The sequence below is a fragment of the Panulirus ornatus genome, chromosome 9 (assembly GCF_036320965.1).
Source record: "Panulirus ornatus isolate Po-2019 chromosome 9, ASM3632096v1, whole genome shotgun sequence".
NCBI classification, from domain to species: Eukaryota; Metazoa; Arthropoda; class Malacostraca; order Decapoda; family Palinuridae; genus Panulirus; species Panulirus ornatus.
The window spans coordinates 19,391,528-19,415,534 of record NC_092232.1 but is presented as its reverse complement, the minus strand read 5'-3'; the positions used below and the strand labels follow the sequence as shown (position 1 = coordinate 19,415,534).

At 44.7% G+C, this 24,007-nt stretch overlaps 1 protein-coding gene across 2 annotated transcripts in view; it reads left to right on the top strand.

Moving 5' to 3' along the window:
- Window positions 1–23,708: 23,708 nt before the first annotated feature.
- Window positions 23,709–24,007, top strand: part of LOC139750244 (LIM/homeobox protein Lhx9-like) — a 110,878-nt gene continuing 110,579 nt past the window's right edge. The window contains exon 1 of one of the 2 annotated variants that reach the window (XM_071664753.1): window positions 23,709–24,007. This exon is cut by the window's right edge and continues 309 nt beyond it. The gene's annotated coding sequence lies outside the window, so the exon portion shown is untranslated. The other variant, XM_071664751.1, reaches the window with a different exon arrangement.

Genomic DNA, 24,007 nt, shown 5'->3' with positions numbered 1-24,007 from the left:
GCAAGAGGTCTGGGGTTAATCTAGAGAGGAGAGATGATACTGTAGATGACCTGGTAGTTTTTAAGACAAGGTTTCCACCCTGGGGACAACAATAGCAACATGTCTTTAGTCTTTGTAGATGAGGTCAGGATAGTGAAGTAGGAGGAGGTTATGGGGTGTGTGGATGATGTTTTAGGTGCAGCGGGTATGTAACAGGCGATTGTAGGTTAATTCTACCTATGGTCTACAACACAGAGCCTCCCGTGTTTTCTGCATCACCCCCCGAAAACCTCTTTTGCTCACCGCCTCCGTACTGAACCTCGTCTTCAGTTCACGAACACTGAACATCTCACGACGGTCACTGCTGCAACGTTAACCTAAATTTTACCTCTTAACTGGAATAGTACGTTTTAGGCTGTTGTTTTTCCTTCATACGAATCAAGTCTTTCAAACTGAACTGAGGCGAATTAAAGATAATTTCTCTCGTGAAGTTTTTCACTGGGTCGTGCCAACTTGACGGTGCAGGTCTTAATGCTCTTAAGATTCCAGTCTTTTGCAATCACTCGAGTCTCTCTCTCTCTCTCTCTCTCTCTCTCTCTCTCTCTCTCTCTCTCTCTCTCTCTCTCTCTCTCTCTCTCTCTCTCTCTAATGAAATAAAACCGCTGCACAAGAAGATGGGGAAAAAAAAAGAACTTTTATAAGCAGACTTAAGTAGCAGTTATAGCGTCCCCTCCCACTTGACGGCTCGACCCTTGGATATGATGATGTCCCGGCCTTTGACCCGACCCTTAAGGAGCAGATCAAAGGTCCAGTCATGGACGTGGATGTGATTCATCCATAGAGTCAGGACACACGCACACACACACACACACACACACACACACACACACACATGGTTGAGGGTTACATGTTCGCCCATCATGAAGAAGAGATCGTGGGGTTACCTGATTATGGCCTTCCAGAGCGTGTAAAACTATTGTACGACCTGGATTGTGATTGATTTGAGTGTGTCTTTGTGAAATATGAAGGTTGAGAAATAGAAGATATGAAAGGAAAAAAATAAACACTTTCTTTTTAAACACACGTAGGAACACCTCACCTGCGACCCCCTTCGTTTATAGAATACGTGGCAGCGTTGTTTGTGTCCATCAGCCTTGGTGTCGCTAGACTCGCTTCACTGTCCATCTGTGAGTAGACATCCAGAAGGGAAGTTATCACAGTCAGTGAGAAAGACTTTGCCTTACACTCAACGTGGCTCATCCATTACGTATTCTAAGAGTAATGTCTACAGTTCTGTGGCTGAAACATTTTGGTATTCAGTCTCCTCATTTACGTCAAGTTCTCAGAATGTTCCTACTCGTGCAGTTTGTTGTCTCCCTTCATGAAATCAGTTCATGTTGGTTCATTTGTCTGAAGCTGAAGTTTCATGATTCGAGTCTTAATTTCAGAGATATATTTCTAAATGAAATCTCTGTTTTGGCTAGATATTATGACACATACGTTATGCACTTTATGTCCACGTGTGTAAGGCATATAATCAAATGTATAATGTTGTCTTAACCCCATTAGTTAAGGATGTTGGCATCAACCATGTCCTCCAAGCACATATGAGTTGCTGAAATCCTGATACAGAAGACTTTGTTCTTGTGGAGGTTTGGAGACACCTGTACCTTGTGTCATACCTGTACCGCTGTGTCATACCTGTACCGCCGTGTCATAACTGTGCCACTGGCTGTCGAAACTGGACCACACTGACTATATCAGACCTGTGTCACTGTCTATCGTATTTGTGCTACAGTGACTATCATACCTGTACCACTGGCTATCATACCTGTACCACTGGCTACCATACCTGTACCACTGGCTATCATACCTGTACCACTTACCATCAGATTCCATTTAAGATTCAAAAGAAAGTAGATTCCGTTATAGTCAATGTTTGTATACAAAACCTTTCTGCAAATCGGCTCGGAACATTTTTGTTGTGAGAATTTTTCCTATGCATGCTCAATCACCATTGACTCATCCAGATTTAAAAATTCCAAATGGGAAAATTTGATGAGGGAGAGAGAGAGAGACTCATTTGTATGTATGAGAGGCAGCGAGTAATGATGGTATGGACATGCAGAACATACGGTAGGTGGAGAAAGCGTATGAGAGGGATGATAGAGATGCCTTATGGAAGGTGTGTGAGGAAATCTATTAGAAACAGTGCGGATCTTTTAACGAGAGAGAGTAAGGCATGTATTCGAATAGGAGGGGAGGAGGATGAATTGCTCCAGGTGGAGGCGGATTCGCATCATGGGAATGTGATGTCACCATGGCTGTTTGATTTGCTTGTGAACGAGATGGTGAGGGAAGGGTCCGTTGAGGGCAGGGAGCCCTGGAACGTGAGCTAGTTGTTGTGTGCAGATGACATGGTTCTGATGATGAAGGAGAAACAGCAAAAGTTGGTGCCTGGGGTTAGGAGAGTGTGTTAAAGGGGAAGGCAGAAAATTTATGTGAACAAAAGTAAGATTGTAAGGCTTGATACGGAATAGAATCAGACTGGTTTGCGTGAGAGTTTGAATGGAGAAATCTTGAAGGAAGAAGAAGAAGAGCTTTTCAGATACCTAGGAGTGGACACCGTACCAGATAGAACCATTGAAACTGAAATGAGCCACATGGTGGTTGAGAGTTGGGAAAGGCCCTTGGTGCACTAAGGAAAAGGATAGGTGTGTTGAAAATGAAATCCTTATGGACAATGTATGGTGCAAGGAAAGTGTGTAAGAGAAATGTGTTGTAGTAAGCTGAGTATGAATGACAGCTGAACAGAGTTTAATGGAATGGTTTGGACGTATGGAGAGGATGAGTGAAGAGATATTAAGAGGATATATGTGCCAGAGTTAGAGGGTGCAGGGTGGAGGGAGAAGCTTGGAAGATGGAAAGGGCAAGATGGGTGTGTGGGGTAGAGTGAACCGGAACGATGTGATATACAGGAGGCGACGTGTTGTCATTCATCTGAACCAAGGCGTGTGAAGTGGCAAGTGGAAACCATAAAAAAGTAAATAGAGCTTGCTTGTGGATACGGAGTTCTGATTGGATGCATTATACATGACAGCTGGAGGGTGGGTGTGAAGTGAGGCCGTTCTTCTTTTCCTGGCGCTACCTCGCTCGGCGGGAAACTACAAACTACGTAATATGATATATATATATATATATATATATATATATATATATATATATATATATATATATATATATATATATATATATATATATATATATATATTTCACTTATAATTACCCTGGGACTAAATTCTGTGAAAGCGTCCTGGTGCTACCCAGGATCTTCCTGCTGCCCCAGGCCTCGCTGTTTCCAGTGACAGGGGAATGCAGACGCCTTTTGTGTGAGAAGTTCTTTGACGACACTGTAACCTCGATCATACAACCTCATGCAGGCAGATAGCACCTATAAGATTATGTATATATATAAATATATATATAGATATATATTTTCTTTCTTTCATACTATTCGCCATTTCCCGCATTAGCGAGGTAGCGTTGAGAACAGAGGACTGGGCCCTTGAGGGAATATCCTCACCTGGGCCCCTTCTCTGTTCCCTCTTTTGGAAAATTAAAAAAAAAAAAAAAAAAAAAAGTGAGAGGGGAGGATTTCCAGCCCCCCGCTCCCTCCCCTTTTAGTCGCCTTCTACGACACGCAGGGAATACGTGGGAAGTATTCTTTCTCCCCTATCCCCAGGGATATATATATATATATATATATATATATATATATATATATATATATATATATATATATATATATATATATTTCTTTTTCTTTCAAACTATTCGCCATTTCCCGCATTAGCGAGGTAGCGTTAAGAACAGAGGCCTGGGCCTTTGAGGGAATACCCTCACCTGGCCCAATTCTCTGTTCCTTCTTTTGGAAAATTAATTTTTTTTTACTTTGTCGCTGTCTCCCGCGTTTGCGAGGTAGCGCAAGGAAACAGACGAAAGAAATGGCCCAACCCACCCCCATACACATGTATATACATACGTCGACACACGCAAATATACATACCTACACAGCTTTCCATGGTTTACCCCAGACGCTTCACATGCCTTGATTCAATCCACTGACAGCACGTCAACCCCGGTATACCACATCGCTCCAATTCACTCTATTCCTTGCCCTCCTTTCACCCTCCTGCATGTTCAGGCCCCGATCACACAAAATATATATATATATATATATATATATATATATATATATATATATATATATATATATATATATATATATTCTTGCTCAGCAGGTCAGCAGTGGATGCTTAACTGGCAACTACTGGGCCATATTGAGGTGAGACTTGTCGTGGGTACCACACACTCGCTGTCAAAAGTAACACTATAATTCTATATTTACAACTGACATTTACATATTGTCATTATTAGCATAATGATGCAATCAAGATATGGCAAACTTATATGACGAATCAAGTCGCATGTCCGGGAGTTTTTGTGCCAATATATCAGTTGTTTTTTCTTTGAATGTTAACAGAAGCCAAGAATGAGGAGCAGTACTTCTTCTTCTGCCAAGTAGAGCTAGCCGCTGTGGTGTAGTGGTTAGCGTTGTTGACTTCTAATCCACAGGCCCGGGTTCGATCTCCGATGCTCGCATAGTCTACCCCCAGCTGTTCGACCTTCCCTTCCATGTGTGGTGGATAGATGGGCACCAACTTGGGTTGGGGGTGAAGTCACACAGGTGTGACGGTCCTCACCAGCCGATAACTTGTACCTGGCGGACATGACGTTCACTGACATGCTCAGTGGAAATGCCAGGTCCTGGTATACTTGCCTCATGGCGAGAGACAGCCTCTGGCAACGCTCTTCCTGCCCACATCAGAAAGCGGTAGAAGCCAGGAAATTACAACGTTAACCCTGAAAATAACGATGTTAGACAAAGACAGAGACGACATTTTAGATACTAACTGGTGCTCCTGGTGTAGCATTCCGGGGCAACACTGGTGTTCTTTGGAACACTGTGTCCTCGAGTGGAGGAGAATCATAGCTTCAGTGTTGACAGGATCTGAGTTCATGACACTTCTGCTGCAGGTTGAATGTAGTGTTTCCATCACGGGTTTCTATTTTCCTCAGTGGTAAATGTGTTCTGATATGCAGTGCGGATAACACGCGTTGTTCTCAACGCAGGACTTGGTGCCACGTACACTACATTAGTCTAGTGTTGTCAGGACAGTTTTCACCGGCACCAGTAACACCGGAGGAGAAGCGTTGCTCGATCTCATGTCGCTCAGATGAATGCTCCCGGTTACAGCGTTACCAGCAACACTCACCACCAACACGACACATCCTGCGTTCTGTGATTTTCAAGTATTTTTTGACTAATTCAGAGAAACTCACTGTTTCCTCTTAACACGGATACACGAGAGATGTACATTATGATGCTGTTCTGAACCCTGGTGTACTGGCCCCTTGATATCAACGCCTGAACATACATACCTGTATGTTCATATCTGGACACAGACGCCTTGAGGTTATTTTCTGGAAACAGTAGTGCTAACATTACAGACGCTAGTCACAATAACGCATATACGTGTAATACTAAACAGTTTATAATCTAACATATTTCCTCACACATTTCTCTAAAACTAATGAGCCCCATCAACCAATAATCAAGTTTTTTCTTTACATAAACATCCGAATTACGAAAAGAAAATAGTTCTTAGAGCGAACGTCTACGGTATATGTATGTGTGCGCATCCCACAAGAACCTACTCTCAATGTGTCATCACGTAGTTTGCATCTGAAAAAAAATGGAGTTAATGTACGGACGTTAGACATGAGAGGAGCCACCACTTCGGCAACACAGCTCCAGACCTGAGCTGATGTTCGCTCGCTTTAACAGGATTCAAACGAGGACGAGGTTTTCGGTGTCTTACAGCAGCAACTAAGAGGGGCCAAGACCCGACCCCGTTCTAACTTATAGCCCACAGTATCTCCATCCTGAGATCTGCTTCGTCAGGTTAGAGTTACGTCGTATGTGCTTAGGAGAAAGAGGTCATCCGGGTCATTATTACGTGAGTGTGGTGTGGTAAAATGTTAGGTGGCAATGACTCGTTTATGTTCATTCTCTGTTCCATAACAGTTGAGGGTGGAGATCGTGAGGGAGTGGGTTGAATGAGTCAAATTAGGTCAACTTACACCCCTTGATCTCACCAGGAGCCACTGTAAATCTACAGTGGCATAGCCTACCACCGTCTGTACAGAGGCACTGTGGCCTATCACCCGTCCTGGGGGCACAGGAAACCCCGTCTCTCTCTCCCGTCCGTACAGCCCCATTTTGTCCTGTCTCCCGTCTTTGGGCGTTGGGTATTTCTCCCGTCTATACATCCCCAGTGTGGCCTGTCTTCCAGGCTGGAGTGCTGAGTGCCCCGTCTATACAGCCCTACTCTGGCGATGTAAATTTGTCCAATATATAATACGTGTTGATGCTGGCGGCGGCGGGTTCATCCCGGGCCGCGGCGGGGGGCGCGGTATAAACTTCAGTCCCGAGTGATTTACGCTACCCAGGAGCCCCGACCCAGGACTGCCCGCTCCACCCCGCCTCACCCCGCCACACACACACACACACACACACACACACACACACACACACATGTCATGGTGACTCTTCCAACAACCGCCACTACCACCATTCAGCACCACCACCCACTACCACCGCCACCACCTCCCACTACCACCGTCCACTACCACCGCCACCACCCACTGCCACTATCACCGCCACCACCCACCACCCACCACCACCACTGCCATCACCCACTACCACTATCACCACCACCACCCACTACCACCACCGCCACCACCCACTACATTCTTGAGCCATTAAGCAGTGACCCCTGGCTATATGCATACCTCCAGCCACGACCCAACCACAGCCACTGAGGGATGCTAAAGACAAGCACAGCACCTCGGTACACCCGCGTACACCCCACACACACAAGACACACCTGATCATTTGTACACACCTGACCTGCTGCTGTCGTAGAGAATCTTGCTACGCCCATTGTACACACCTGACCTACTGTTGTAAAGTCTTGCTACGCCCATTGTACACCTGACCTGCTGTTGTAAAGTCTTGCCACGCCCATTGTACACACCTAACCTACTGTTGTAGAGTTTTGCCACGCCCATTGTACACACATGACCTGCTGTTGCAGAGTTTTGCCACGCCCTCACCGTATCCATGAACCCAAGTATTCATTGACTTCAGCAGTCGCAAAGATAATCGCGTTAGATCAGGATGCATGGAAACAAGTGGACGTCTATAAATCACTTACAAAGCATTAATTCATGATTATTGTAACTAAACCACACAAGTTACACAAAGAGATATGAAAGAGAAGCAACACAAACCGCTGGGTCGTCATTTCAAGGCTGTTTGGTGCAGTGGAAGAAATCGTGATTCAAAACAGAGCGAAGCAAAAGAAAAGCGTTGAAGAACAGGGTAGATGATAACACAGGTGAAATAATTGCTATAAACTATAAAGCCGTTAAAGAAAATAGTTACTGACGTGATCACGGTGTGAGATCAAAGTTGTAGTCTATAGATGTGATTAAGGATGTAGCATGTTCAACGCCCACCACACACACACACACACACACACACTATCCCAAACCAACACCAGAGTGCGTGAGATCCAACTTTGTTGTCACCTCTGTGTTCCACAGGCATATGTTACCGTGACAAATGCCCACGACACACACGATTGCCCCCTGACCCTCACGCAGAACAGAACTCAAAACGATAACTGTTCCCACACCTGCTGCCAGTGACGTGTGATGTTTACACTCACCTCTACAACCCTCAATATACACTGTTGCAACAGCTACAGTGTGCATGTTCTCACCACTGTAGCCCACACCGAGTATATCTATTGCCGCTCCTACGTTCCGTTCCAGTACAGTCTACAGCACGTAAAGTATCACCAGTAACGGACCACAATACTTACATGGCCACCAGTACAGTCTACAATACTTATATTACTACCAGTACGGTCTACAATAAGTGTATTGCCGTCAGTACAGTCTACAATACTTATATTACTACCAGTACGATCTACAATAAGTGTATGGCCATCAGTACAGTCTACAATACGTATATTACCACTTGTTATATCTGCAACACATATAATACCGCCAGCACAATCTACAACACGTATATTACCGCTTGTTACATCTACAACGTACAACATGTATTTTGCCATCACTGAGCTCCACAACTCGTACAATGCCACCACTACAGTATGCAACGCTATAATACCTCTAATAAAAACCCTTACATGAATCTATGGCCAACACTACATGCAACAGTCAGAACAAATAATACATCAAGATACATCTCAAATACACAGTTCCTTTATGGCGCCCAGGATCGTGTGTGTGTGTGTGTGTGTGTGTGTGTGTGTGTGTGTGTGTGTGTGTGTGTGTTGTGTGATCATTATTTAAGTTTACTACTCTTGCGTTACTGGGAGAGAGTTTGACACTCGTGTTGCCCCCTCGTCTCTTAACCTTATTCATAGGTACCATGAGTATATATATATGTGCTACATAGACACATACACCCCAGCCTAAGCCAAATGCCCATTTATCCTCCAGCCTCATGGGGAGGATGAACACCTTGGTTGAGTGTGGGATGATTCCTGTTCCGGTGATTCGTACCCCTGAGGGCCCGTGCTGACACATGGTCAGTAACGTTAAGCGAGTTGTGAGGGTGGAGGGTATTATTCCTGGAGGTATGATTACGCTAAGTCCTCCTCAGTCCCTTGAACTGACAGAGTGCCAGCATGTGACGTGACGACCCTACGTTAAGCAAGGCAACCTTGGCCACCACACACCCACCAGGAGATGTTGCCTCCCTCCCGCCACGTACTCCGCCGCTACACTCACCACAGGGGTTGGTTAGCACCTCCCAGATGCATGGGGGGACAGGTGGGAGAAGCCAATCGTCCCACGGGACCTCATCACTTACATAGCGAAGTGTAGCAAGTCATTTCGCCTGTACATAATGATGATTTCATCTCCAATTGTTGTCTTGCGCTGATTGTACTTTATATCACTTATAAGTAATGCAATTTACTACGATTAATTCAGTTGTCTTTTTAATATGATAATCTGAGATAGCATGTTGTCGTGTATATTCGTTTGATAATGATAATGATATGATTATGGTATTAATGATGATGATAGTAATAATAATGATAATAATAATAATGATAATGATAAAAATAATAATGATAATAATAATGATATGATTATGGTATTAATGATGATGATAGTAATGATGATAATAATAATGATAAAAGGAATGATAATGATAATGATGATAATAATAATAATGATAATGATGATAATAATAATAATAATGATAATGATAATAATAATAATAATAATAACAATAATAATAATAATCATAGTAATAATAAAAATAGTAATAATAGTAATACTAACTGATGTTAACAATAATGAAAAACTGTAATGATAATAATAACAATAATTATGATAATAACGATAATGATATAAATATATACCCTGCCAAAACCGCCCAGAGATCGCCTGCCCAATCCATCATGCTCGCCGGAAACACGTATATATATATTTTCTTAATCAAAACTTCGGAAAATTAGATGACGACCAGTCCAACGTGTGATACTTTCATGCAGCCTCCACACACACACACACACACACACACACACACACAGACAGCCTTGGCATACACAAGAGCCGTATGTCCACCCGCCCTCGTGTATAATTATTATATCCGCCACACTTACCATCATTACACGTCACAAGAAATATGTTTGGAATGAGAAGTGGCTACAGAACATGAATATCTGCTGCCACCACTGTCTCCATGACAGGTATATCTGTCACCTTGGCTGGCTTAAGATGAGTATATCTGCTGCCACCACTGTCTCCATGACAGGTATATCTGTCACCCTGGCTGGCTTAAGATGAGTATATCTGCTGCCACCACTGTCTCTATAACAGGTATGTCTACCACCCTCATTGGTATATCTGCTACCACCTTTATCTCTATTACAGGTATATCTGCCACCCTTATTGGCTTAAGATGAGTATATCTGCTGCTATTACTATCTCTACAATAGGTATATCTGCCATCCTTACTTGCTTAAGAAAGGTATATCTGCTGCCACCACTGTCTATGCAATGCACGCCACCCTTACTGGCTTAAGACAGGTAAACACATATACCTACCACCATCACTACCTCTACAGAAGGCATAGCTATCATCCCTAATTGCTTAAGATAAGTATATCTATCTGCTGCCACCACTATCTCTACGACAAGCATAGTTGCCACACAAACTTGCTTAAGACAAGTATACCTATCTCCAGCCATCACTATCTCTACAACAGGCATAGCTGCCATCCTTACTTGCTTAAGATAAGTGTATCTATATCTATTTGCTGCCACCACTATCTCTACGACAGATATAGCTGCCACCAGCTCTAGCTTAAGACCAGTATATCTACTTCCACCACTTGCATTACAGAGGAGGATCTCTCACCACCAATACTCTCTGACTGTAATCAGTACAATATGCTACATTCCACTACTAACCCCATAACACATACGTCTGTTGCTATACCGAGGACTACGACAAGGAAGTCTGCTACCGGACCCACAACAAGTTTGCCCTCTGCTACCACCACAGTGTACAGAGGGGTCAACTGAGCTTCCTTACTCCATCAGGCCAGTACGTGGAAAACCCTTGTTGACTTCAACACCTACAAACAAGATCACATTACAAAGAAATACGAAAGGAAATAGAGGTGGCAACTTCAAGAAATATTCTCCAAGTATCATAATTGATGCCAACCTGTAGCAATGTGGAGTTCCAGGTACGAATTTCTCGTGATAACAGCACCAGCTACGGTACATGACCGAGATCAAGAATCATGTAAGAGGTTCCTGATGAAAAAAAGGAAAAGATGAGATAGCCTCAGTCGGAGACCATGGCAGATATGACGGCCTCGGCAGCAGCAGCAGCAGCAGCCAAAGGTCGTAGTGAGAACTGCGAATCATGGCAACAGCCTCAGTTAACGGCAACAACTACATACCATGGCAACCACGTGCACGTACTGGCTAAGACCACCAGTAATGGCACCTTACCGCAGGTCATGATGAGATACAACCACAAACCATAGCAACGGTCAAAGGTCGTGGCCAGAACCAATAATCATGGTAATAGCCACAAACCATGGCCACGGTCAGAGGTCGTGGCGAGAACCAATAACCATGGCAATAACCACAAACCATGGCAACGCCCACGTCACAGAGAAATGATAAAGAAAAAACACGACAGGAGCCGCAAATTGGCCTGCCATTATACTTACCAATTATTCGCCAGGGTATCGTCAACGGGGCTATTGTCCCCAAGGGCATCGTCCAACCAGACCACGATAGACCGACATGACACGACGATATCAGGAACGAAAATCATGAAGGCATCACATTTCTGTCTGGCCCCAGAAATGATTGTGTATATCTCGGACGAGTCTATATATAAAAAAAGACCCAAGGAAGTTGAAATCATACCCCACACCCGCTTATCTCTTGCTTATCATATGCAAGTATTTGCGACATCTATGGCATATTAAGGGAAATAGTCTTATGAGTAGTGTAGGAAAACATATAACGAAACAGCGAGAGGGAGGGAGAGATAAGGTGGTGTGAACATAAAGAGCGTGTAATCTGCCCGTCACACTCCAGCGGAGCATCGCACGCGGGGGGGCTCGATCCTCCCTGATACCGGCGTCGAACCTCCTTTACGAGATCCAGTCCTATCGCCTCTACATCTCTATTTGTCCTAATAAAATTCTGTTAACACCAGCGCCAAAGAATATCGAATCTTTTTATCATGTATTTTTTTCTCTCTCTCTTTCTCTCTCCCTCCACCCTTCAGTCATGCATCCAGCTGCCGTGCTCCACGCGAACAATGCAGACTGGTTAACTTGGCGTTGGATGAGGAAAATTCATATTTGCCTAGACTCGACCTTATATTCGGTACGAACGTATTTCATCTGTTAATTTATTTGGACAAGACTTGTTAACAGTGACTATAAAACCCTTCAAAAGCCATCCTTTCTGATGACTATATTGCGATAGGGAGGCGCTGCGTCTGACGCCCTCTCTGCAGACGCATCCACTTATATCTCTCTCTCTCTTGTGGTCGTTCCTGGCCGAGGGAACTGACAAGGTTCCTTCGTCATTTTATTTTTTTTTTCTTCTTCAACATAGCTTGTCTGAATTTTTGATCGCCTCCCTTATACAGCTTCTTTTATGAGATTATTGTCTTCTGGTCTCTCGCTTTGTCTCGATGTGTGAGTGTGTGTGTGTGTGTGTGTGTGTGTGTGTGTGTGTGTGTGTGTGTGTGTGTGTGTGCGTGTGTGTGTGTGTGCGATTACCATTTGTGATTTTTCTGTATTTCACGGAGACATCTTTTTTTTTTTTTACACTCGTATCGCCCGTTCTCTTAATCTCATGCATGTGTACAGAGAATTTACTCCTATGTACGTGCACACACACACACACACACACACACACACACACACACAACTGAAGCCATCTACCAGTTCATCAGTCCAGGGGAAAATAAACCCTTGGGTTGGCTATGGACCAAATGCCGCGCCCAGGATTCGAACCCAGCCAGTCCCGTGCATGAATCACGGGCAGCAACCAGTATGATCGAGTGTGTTCGTTGGCTCAGTACTGGCACTTCTCTCGGGTTGATTGCTCGTGAGGCACGTCTGTAGGGCAGCCTGTGGTCGCCGACCAAGGAAGAAACATTACTGGCACTACCGTACTGCCCGCCTATATACTGGGAGGGTTAATGACAGCTGGACAGTGAGTTCAGCACTTCAGTAGCTTTCAAGTGTCACTCCTTTGGCCCCAGGTAAATGTCTTATCTTACTTCGTGAGCTGCTGGTTTTCGGTTCACATACCCTACAATCTCTTCGTTTCATACATAACACGACTCGTTCTTTGCAATTCTACTGTTCATCTGCGGTGAGCGCTACGCGCTGGAGCTGCCTCATGGCAGGATCTCATCATAGGTACTTGCAAGTAGGGTCTCTCTCTCTCTCTCTCTCTCTCTCTCTCTCTCTCTCTCTCTCTCTCTCTCTCTCTCTCTCTCTCTCTCTCTCTCTCAAACAGAAATTTGCATACATCTTAATATCCTTATTTTCGACTCTGGGTAACAAAAATTCCACTGCTGAAAGTGACGGGCGTCAACATTCACTTTTTCTTCTTTTTTAAGTTTATTATTACTCGCTCGTTCACCTGATGTAGTGATGTGACTCACCCACTGACTCACTTCTTCGCATGATACTCGTGGCTTTACTTTTGAATATGACATGAGCCATTCGTAGTTTACGCCTTAAACATGACATGAACCATCCCGAGTTTCACTCCTCATCGTGCTATAAGCCAATCATGGCTTGTCCTTGACATGACATGAGCCAATCATAGGCTTGTCCTTGACATGACATGAGCCAATCATGGCTTGTCCTTGACATGACATGAGCCAATCATGGCTTGTCCTTGACATGACATGAGCCAATCATAACTTGTCCTTGACATGACATGAGCCAATCATGGCTTCGCTACTCATCATGACATGAGATACAGCTACACTATTCGACACGACATGAATCGCTCTCAGCGACATGCCCCGACATGGCGGGGGTTACATCTACACCCCTGGACATGACATGTCCTACACACAGGTATGGTACACTCCTTGACATGATACGAGTTACTCCCAACACTCACTCCTTGACGTGACAGATGTTCCATGACAGTGACCATTGGACAATTCCTAACGCTAAGGATCTTTGTAAAACTAAAGTTTTTCTAATGTTGCTCTTCTTCATCATAACAGACCTGTCTTCTTCCACACAGTAGATCCATATTCTCCAACACGATAGACCCGTCTTCTTCCTCATAACAGACCTGTCTTCTTCCACACAGTAGATCCATTTTCTTCAACACGATAGACCCGTCTTCTTCAACAAAACAGCCCTGTCTTCTTCCACACAATAGATCCATCTTCTTCAACACGATAGACCCGTCTTCTTCCTCAGAACAGACCTGTCTTCTTCCACACAATAGACCCATCTTCTTCAACACGATAAACCTGTCTTCTTCAACATAACAGACCCAGTCTCTTCAACACGAGACACATCATCTTCAGCACTACATACCCATATTCTTCAACATAACAGACCCATCTTCTGTAACACACAGACCCATCTTCTGTAACACACAGACCCATCTTCTGTAACACACAGACCCATCTTCTGTAACACACAGACCCATCTTCTGTAACATACAGACCCATCTTCTGTAACGCACAGATCCATCTTCTGCAACACGCAGACCCATCTTTTGTAACACACAGACCCATCTTCTGTAACACACAGACTCATCTTCTTCATCACGTTAACCCATCTGAGTCATTGTTAGAGATCGAAGCTACTTTTGTTACGGGATTTAGAATCTAAGATACTAGCCGACCTTAGCCTTAGGTGGACCTCCGGGAACCCCATTACATTCTCGGGTCAGTTCCTGAATCTCTCCCAGAAAGAAGACTTCGGAATTCAAGTTTCATTTCCCCTTTTCTCCGGTTATAGGGAATGAGAATACATTGCTTGGAAAGTAACAGAAAGATTAGTAGATCAAGTAAAAGTCTTGTAGATTTACCTTTGAGAGGAAACGCTATCCAAGAGCCCCAGGCTGGAGTCGAAGTGAGATCGAGGTGTATATCCTGAAGAGCAGGAGCGAGTAGTCAGGTCCTCAGTAGACCTGGGGCCAAAATGACGACCGCTGAATTAGTCATTAAGAGAGATGACGATACAAGTAGGGGTAATGATGATCAGGGAGGCCGTGGTGGTGTCATGGGAGGACGTGGTGGTGTCATGGGAGGCCGTGGTGATGTCATGAGAGGCCGTGGTGTTGTCATGGGAGGCCGTCGTGGTGTCATGAGAGGCCGTCGTGGTGTCATTGGAGACCGTGGTGGTGTCATGGGAGGCCGTGGTGGTGTCATGGGAGACCGTGGTGGTGTCATTGGAGACCGTGGTGGTGTCATGGGAGGACGTGGTGGTGTCATGGGAGGCCGTGGTGGTGTCATGAAAAGTGTCACACTGTTCCCTTAGATTTGTTTTTCGTCTGAGTTTATAAAAAGAATCCTCTTTGATTTCTGGGGAGTTGTTGACCAGCAAAAGACAACGAAATCATTTCAGACAACGTTCCCAGGTAATTGATGTTGCCGGTAACCTGAGGCGGATGTGAAGCGAAAGACGCAGACACAATACGTAATTATTTACGTGTTTTTGCAACATCTGCAGGAAAAAGAAAAATAAAGTTTCTTTTTCGAGCTGGCGTTTCTGCGGTGATTCTCATTCAGTAATGCAGTGCAGAAATCCCGGCGGATGTGTGAATCTTAATTACAAATGTGTGTGTGTGTGTGTGTGTGTGTGTGTGTGTGTGTGAACAACACCTCGTGTGGTATAACCTGACTGATCATCTTGCGCACAAGATGAGCGCTGGGGTGGTGACCAGGGTAGTACTGCATCGTACGACCACAACAAATACACGACATACATGTGTGTCACGCTCCTGCCTCACCTGTGACGACATCTCTTCCCTACCTCCTCATTCCTCTCCTCTCCTCCTTAATCTTACCTCATTTTCACAACAATATCAACCAGATATAGGAAGAACAGGAAAGAGAGAGAGAGAGAGAGAGAGAGAGAGAGAGAGAGAGAGAGAGAGAGAGAGAGAGAGAGAGAGAGAGAGAGAGAGTCCCTCCCCTGCGGGCGGTCATACCCGGGCTGGGCCGCCGGCGGGCAGGTCCCGCGTCCCCGTCGAACAATAATATTTCCTTTGTTTTGCAACTCGCAGTTATTAGCCGAGGCTTGATTAATGGTGTTGGGTTGATTGCATTAGCCCGAACCCCCCAGCCGCCCCCACATCCCCGTCTCTCTCTCTCTCTCTCTCTCTCTCTCTCTCTCTCTCTCTCTCTCTCTCTCTCTCTCTCTCTCTCTCTCTCTCTTTCTCAGGTGAAGGCAAATGAGTTCACTGGCCCTCACGGGGGCCGTCCTGGACACTGGCGGGGGGATAATCTCTGGCACTCAGCTCAGGGCATGTTTAACATACAGGGGTGAACGGCCTCGGTGTGTGTGTGTATGTGTGTGTGTGTGTCGGGTGGGGCGGGAGCCTGACTGGTCCCGGGTCCGTCTTATGGCACGATGTATATGGGTTACGGTAGGTGTCGCCTCGATCTGTGTCACACGGTTCTCGTCCCCGTGTGCGGTAGTGTCCTCGCGAGGACGTATCTCGTATGACAGGTGTGTGTCCTCTCCCGGTATCCAGTGCGTGAATTGCTTCTGGATTATATAATGTGATTCGGATCCGAGTTCTTATACGTGGTCTGTCATGACTAGTGTGACAGTGCGAGCGAAATTAGTCTTATTTACCCGAGGGATCGCATTAGAATAACTTTGATCTCCTGTGCGTAGCAGCGCGCGTTCAAGTGCATCGGTGTGAATGGAGCGAGCGTTGTGCGGCGCTGAGCAGATGACATAAGAGGAAATCAGTTGTGAACGCTCTTGGTGACCTTTGGATTATGCTCCCAGTCTCCACGTGTGTGAGTGAGCGTCGTCTGCTCGTGGATCAAGCAAGACCTGCGTTTGTGATCTTCGTCGTACAGACCAGTGAACCTCCTATCTCGACGTAATCGTATCTTATAAGTGACGTGTTTTACCTTGAGAGAGTTGAATCGTGTCCATCTGTGATCTAAATTACACGTAGCAGCTGCGAGCGACAGACGGAGGTGTTGTTCGAATTGTAGCTGTCTGTCTGTGTGTCTCTGGTCCACCACGATCACCCGTCGCTCATTCTTCGAGAGGTGACGCTTCCTCTTGGCGACATCATCGTTATCCCGATTATGATAACGTATCACCTAAATATCTCCACATATCTATATTCATCCGCCAAAACGTTCAGCCTCGCTGATAACGCTGGCCTAGCCGGATGTCCTAATCAGTACGTAATTACGGCGTTTTCATGACAGCAGCGTAATACTGAGCAAGTTCTGCTGTCTCCTGTTGCCAGGTAGGTGTTGCTGCGGGCGAGGCCCACCAGCCAGCGCAGCCACGCGGATAGTCTTGCATGACGTGGCCTCCGAAGTCAAGGTGCCCAATGGTGTTGGCGGTGATCATCAGCGCAGCGCAATGGCCGACGATTTATGATCTAATTTACAAATTTTCTATCATTCCTTTATAGTCCCGACTCGTTCGCTCCGCCTGATGGTCTTCCTTGCTCCTTCAGATCCCTATTAAAGAACGTTCGGAGAGACAAAATGGAATGATTCTCACTCCTGGAAACTTCGAAGTCTCTGGATCTATTTCTTATCGTATGTCTGGCCACCCTAGACCCCTCTCTTTCTCTCAGCTCCTCTCCATTTTATGGGAGGAACTTCCTCTCACGTGTCACACCACCGCCGCTACCACCCGTCAACTCGTGTGAGGGGAAGTTCTACCACCGTCTCGCACCTGAACCGTGGACTGGGTCCTGAGGTGACATTTCTCACGTTGCTGTACTGGCGTATCGAACACTCCTCCTACCACAGTGGAACCTCATGATGACGGTGAAATACACATGTGTAAAGATCGTTAAAAAAAGAAAAAAGTTATAAGAGATGGTAATTTTCGTCGAAGTGCATCAGCCGTTACTGATGATAATCTAAACATCCATGCAGGTGTGAGTAATGATAGTACTGTCAATAATCTTAATCACCGATAACGACAAAGAGCCATGGAAGACTGGGGGCACTCACCGTGTGTGGCTGGCTGGGTAGGTGAGAAGTTATCGTCGTCTTAGCATTCCACCAAAGACGACGGAACATTTCTCGAAGATTTAGATGAGAGAGTCGGTCTAGTTAGTGGGAAAACACTGGTGTTGATAGCCATATACTGAGTCATTACGAACAGCACGTAGTGGGAGGAGGAGGTATGTTATGTGTGAACCCCTCATGTGGGTCACGAGGAGGTATGTGATATGTGAACCCCTCATGTGGATCATTAGGAGGTATGTGATGTGTGAACCCCTCATGTGGATCACTAGGGGTATGTGATGTGTGCACCCCTAATTTGGGTCACGAGGAGGTATGTGATGTGTGAACCCCTCATGTGGATCACTAGGGGGTATGTGATGTATGAACTCCTCACGTGAAGCACCTAATACGAGGCACTTCATACAGGACAACGCATTAAATATCTCGCGTCCTATGTGTGATACCTTGTGTTCTGTGTAAATCCTGTATAACACCCTTTGTGCTTGATATAAGATACAACACACAAACGTACACACACACACACACACACACACACACACACACACACACACACACACACACACACACACACACATGGAGTAACCCACGACACATCAGATGATGTTGAACCAACAATGGAGACACTTAAAGACAATGTTTTGAGTTCTGATTCTTCAAGGAGAATAACACACCAAGATATCAACTCGGGTCTGCCCGTTCATGACGTCTGCTCAGCCAAACATAACATCCCCGAACGAGAGAGGGGCATTATTCACCCTTGTCTAGACCCTCAGCACACCCCCTGGTGGTGGTGGAGGTTGTGTGTGTGTGTGTGTTGGGGTGGGGGAGCGTTTATGCACTTGTGGTGTCATACAGACAGACGCTCATGTGGTGCAGCGATGTCCTATATGCCCCAACATATACGAGAGAGAGAGAGAGAGAGAGAGAGAGAGAGAGAGAGAGAGAGAGAGAGAGAGAGAGAGAGAGAGAGAAGAGAGAGAGAGAGAGAGAGAGAGAGCGGTCATCTCACTACGATTTGAAGACTTTTTATTCTTCTTCATCTTCTTCCTTCGGACCATCATACTTCATGCCGACCAATGCAGAATAATTAGGTTGATTTTGTCTGTGTATCTGTGATTCTCGTTACGATTAAAGTTATAACACAGGGTTTACTTACTCTGGCTGCAATGTCATATTGCAGTGATAACACAGGCTTTACTTACTCTGGCTGCAATGTCATATTGCAGTGATAACACAGGCTTTACTTACTCTGGCTACAATGTCATATTGCAGTGATAACACAGGCTTTACTTACTCTGGCTACAATGTCATATTGCAATGATAACACAGGCTTTACTTACTCTGGCTACAATGTCATATTGCAATGATAACACAGGCTTTACTTACTCTGGCTACAATGTCATATTGCAATGATAACACAGGCTTTACTTACTCTGGCTACAATGTCATATTGCAATGATAACACAGGCTTTACTTACTCTGGCTACAATGTCATATTGCAATGATAACACAGGCTTTACTTACTCTGGCTACAATGTCATATTGCAATGATAACACAGGCTTTACTTACTCTGGCTACAATGTCATATTGCAATGATAACACAAGCTTTACTTACTCTGGCTACAATGTCATATTGCAATGATAACACAGGCTTTACTTACTCTGGCTACAATGTCATAGTACAATGATAACACAGGCTTTACTTACAATGTCGTACTGCAAGCTTTATATCTATTTCTAGTGGTATTCATACATTTGTATCCCATTAACTTTGTGATGTTTCTCGAGGGAGTGTGATAGATTGTGTGATAGATTGATTCGTATGTAATCTTTTTAATGTTGTTTCATATCAAGGTTTAACTCGCATTTTTGTGAGACTATTTCAGATAATGTATTATTGTTGGAACATATAGTGATTGTGACTGGACCAACTGTAAAGGATCTCGTGGTCAATAGAATATCTGTCTATCAATCTACAAATCTATCTACCTCTCTATCTGTTGCTGATCTAGTAGTGGTCAATAGAATATCTATCTATCAATCTATCTATGTCTCTATCTGTTGCTGATCTAGCAGTGGTCAATAGAATATCTATCTCTCTATCTGTTGCTGATGTTGTACAACATCTTATGTGAACAAGTTTTCGCGGTGTTTCAATACGTAGAGAATCCTATGATCGGCTTCGCTTGCAGAACATCTCTAGTGCAAAGTCTCACGCAAGGCATCGAACGCGGAGAATCACACGTACACCTCCGTCTTCCGAGCACCTTTGGTGAAGTGATATAAATGAGTTGGAGTATCTTAAGTGGATCTAAATGAGTTAGAGTATTTTAAGTGGGATATAAATGAGTTAGAGTATCTTAAGTGGGATCTAAATGAGTTAGAGTATTTTAAGTGGGATCTAAATGAGTTAGAGTATTTTAAGTGGGATCTAAATGAGTTAGAGTATTATCTTAAGTGGGATCAACTTACGTGGAACACCACATGTGTCGTTTCTCAAGTGGAACTCTTATGTTGAGCATCATTTTTTTTTTTTTTTTTTTACAGTGGAGGCTTCGGTCACGGACAGAAGTTCCACATCAAGGCCGGGGCTTCGTTGAAATATTGGTTACTGAAAGGGGAAAAGAAGAGACAAATGATAGCATTTACGGATTTTGGAGGAAGTGAAAAATCTGTCATTGAAGATGTACCAATTCATAGCTTTCGTGAATAGAAAAAAAAAAATAAAAGATGGGAGACTAGGATGTTCTAAAGCTTAGAGGTGCAGGGAAAGAAACATTTTCAGAACCCCGTATGTGGAACATCATGTTACACATATACAGTATCTCATGCGTATGTGGAACATCATGTACACATGTACAGTATCTCATGCGTATGTGGAACATCATGTACACATATACAGTATCTCATGCGTATGTGGAACATCATGTACACATGTACAGTATCTCATGCGTATGTGAACATCATGTTACACATGTACAGTATCTCATGCGTATGTGGAACTATACAGTATCTCATGCGTATTTGGAACATCATGTACACATGTACAGTATCTCATGCGTATGTGGAACTATACAGTATCTCATGCGTATTTGGAACATCATGTACACATGTACAGTATCTCATGCGTATGTGGAACATCATGTTACACATGTACAGTATCTCATGCGTATGGAGCATCGTGTGTGAGCCCCTCACAGGGAGTAGTGCAGGCCATGTGGGCCATCTCATTGTCAACTCCCATGAGGGTTGTAGGCTATGTAGGTCACCTCATTGGAGACTCCACATGAGGCGTATGAGATTATAAACCTCTCCACGTGTGGCTCCTCATGTGTCGCTCCTGTTGTGGAGCACCTCATGAAAGCACCTCGCGTAGAACATATCACATGTAGGATGCCTCATGCAGAGCATCTTCCCTCAAGGATCTCACACAGGGCATCTTGCATGAGGTGTACCTCATGTTGGGCATCCTCTGTGAGGTGTACCTCATGTTGGGCATCTTCTATGAGGTGTACCTCATGTTGGGCATCTTCTATGAGGTGTACCTCATGTTTGGCATCATCTGTGAGATGTACCTCATGTTGGGCATCATCTGTGAGATGTACCTCATGTTGGGCATCATCTGTGAGGTGTACCTCATGTTGGGCATCGTCTGTGAGGTGTACCTCATGTTGGGCATCATCTGTGAGGTGTACCTCATGTGGCGCATATGACACCGACCCCCGACATGTGATCTCAATGCGACGCTTGACAGCGTCTTGCGGGGCACGTAACACATGACGCAACTCATGTTTGGGCACTTCCGACTATTTACCTGAAGTGGTACTGGTGGTATGTGGCTCTGGGAGAATGGGTAGATTTTCTTAAAAATTTTTAGATCTATTTCTCTCATACCACACACACACACACACACACACACACACACACACACACACACACACACACACACGTCACTACATCTGCAGTAGAAAAGAGCGTTTACACCATCTGCGCATTACACCCAGCCTCTGCACTGCGCACTCTCATGCCACATAACCGGCACATACTTTTCTTTACTATTATTGCTGTTGTGCATGTGGCCCACACACACACACACACATACACACATTGCTATAACACCTGCCATCCATTCATCCATCACGACAACCTACCATTTTCCCCCCCCTCACTATTTCAGTTTATCGTGGTCAAATTACTATCATTATCTGCATCCACTAAATGCAGAGCATGGTTCTCCCGCAACACCTACTCCCTCAAAGCCCAGACATCACTCATGATCATGCTTTCCTCACATGCACTCACACACACACACATATAAACACACCCATACACTACACTCTCTTCTTCCTTTCCCGCGTTAACGAGGTAGCGTTAAGAACAGAGGACTGAGCCTTTGAGGGAATATCCTCACTTGGCCCCCTTCTCTGTTCCTTCTTTTGAAAATTAATGATATCCATTCTCATTATACAACCATTTTGTTCCTTACACCACATCATGTGCCCAGTGCTTCTATATACTCCTTCCACATACTGTGTCTAACTTTCTTCCACATACATTCCACTCTCCCTCACGTATCGTAGATTTCTTTAAAATGATGATGGTAATGATAGAATGCAAATAATGTTAATAATAATAGTAATGATGATAATGATAATATTAATGATAATGATGATAATAATAGAATAATAGGAATAATGATATAATGATAACTATAATGATAATTATTAGAATTATGATAATAGTAATAATGATAATAATTACAATGGTAATAATAATAATTATTATTATTATCAATATTGTTTTCTTCTTTTTGTTCTTCTTCTTCTTCTTCTTCTCATTATTATTATTATTATTATTATCATTATTATCATTATTATTATTATTATTATTATTATTATTATTATTATTATTATTATTATTATTATTATTGATATTATTATTGTTATTATTGATATCATTATTGTTATTATTATTATCATTATCATTATCATCATCATCATTGCTATCTATATCCACCCCGCTCCACATCCACGAGGAGAAGCCATAAGAGCCTCGTATAACCTTCCACATAGTGACGAATTCCTGGGCCACATTGATCCCCTCGCCAGGTACCGCTGTGGCTGACGGAGTATATAATATCGGGCTGGTGATCAGGCCGCTGGGACCCGTGCCCGGGGGACACCAGACCTAAGGGCCCGGCACGATCTGTCCGACATCTCTCAGGAGGCCTTCCAGCTCCCCCTCCCTCCGCGCCCTATCCCCACCCCGTCAACACCGGTTCGCACTTACATGCTTCTTTAATTGGTGGGAACCATCGGGGCGATCCGGCGGTATTGTCTCTCGCTGGCGTGTTTTAGAGAGGAGGGGGGAGGGGGAGGAGAGTTACTCTTCCTGAAGGAGGAGGAAGAGGAGGAGGAGGAGGAGGAGGAAGAGTGATTGGAGAGAGAGAGAGAGAGAGAGAGAGAGAGAGAGAGAGAGAGAGAGAGAGAGAGAGAGAGAGAGAGAGAGGAGCAGAGACTGAGGCCTACGGACGAGCGGATGAGTGGGAGGGAGTTGGTGAGGTAATGCTTGTAAGGACCCCACCAGTCTTGCGGATAATTAAGGCATGGTTTAATAGCAGCTGGCAACACTCATCATGTCTACCTACCACAGACAAGGCTGTCAGCGGCCTCCCCCCCCACACTACTGCCCAAGGTGCTCAGTACGATATGAGACGCTTGTGGGACTCGCTCGGCCCGCCTCTCTCGTATTTACTCGTCTGGGGCGTCACTTGTTATAGTCCGCTTGTTGTTCGGGGAAATAAATGGTCCGTTCTCGCAATCCCCGGATTTATCTGTATGTGCAGGCCCAGGTAGAGATAAAATAATTAGATACTAGATTTACCGCCGGAGGAGTACATATATCATTCTCGCCCGGAAGATTAGTAGCGGTGGGAGGGGTCGGCGTGCGCACAGCCTCGCGGCCGACCAATGGGCGCGTCGGGTCTCCGGCTCCCGCTCGCGAGGCTCCGCCCGCCGCCGACTCGCCAGCCCAGTGCCTCGCTCGGTATTACAAATACTGAATGAGATGTGCCAAAGTGAACTCGG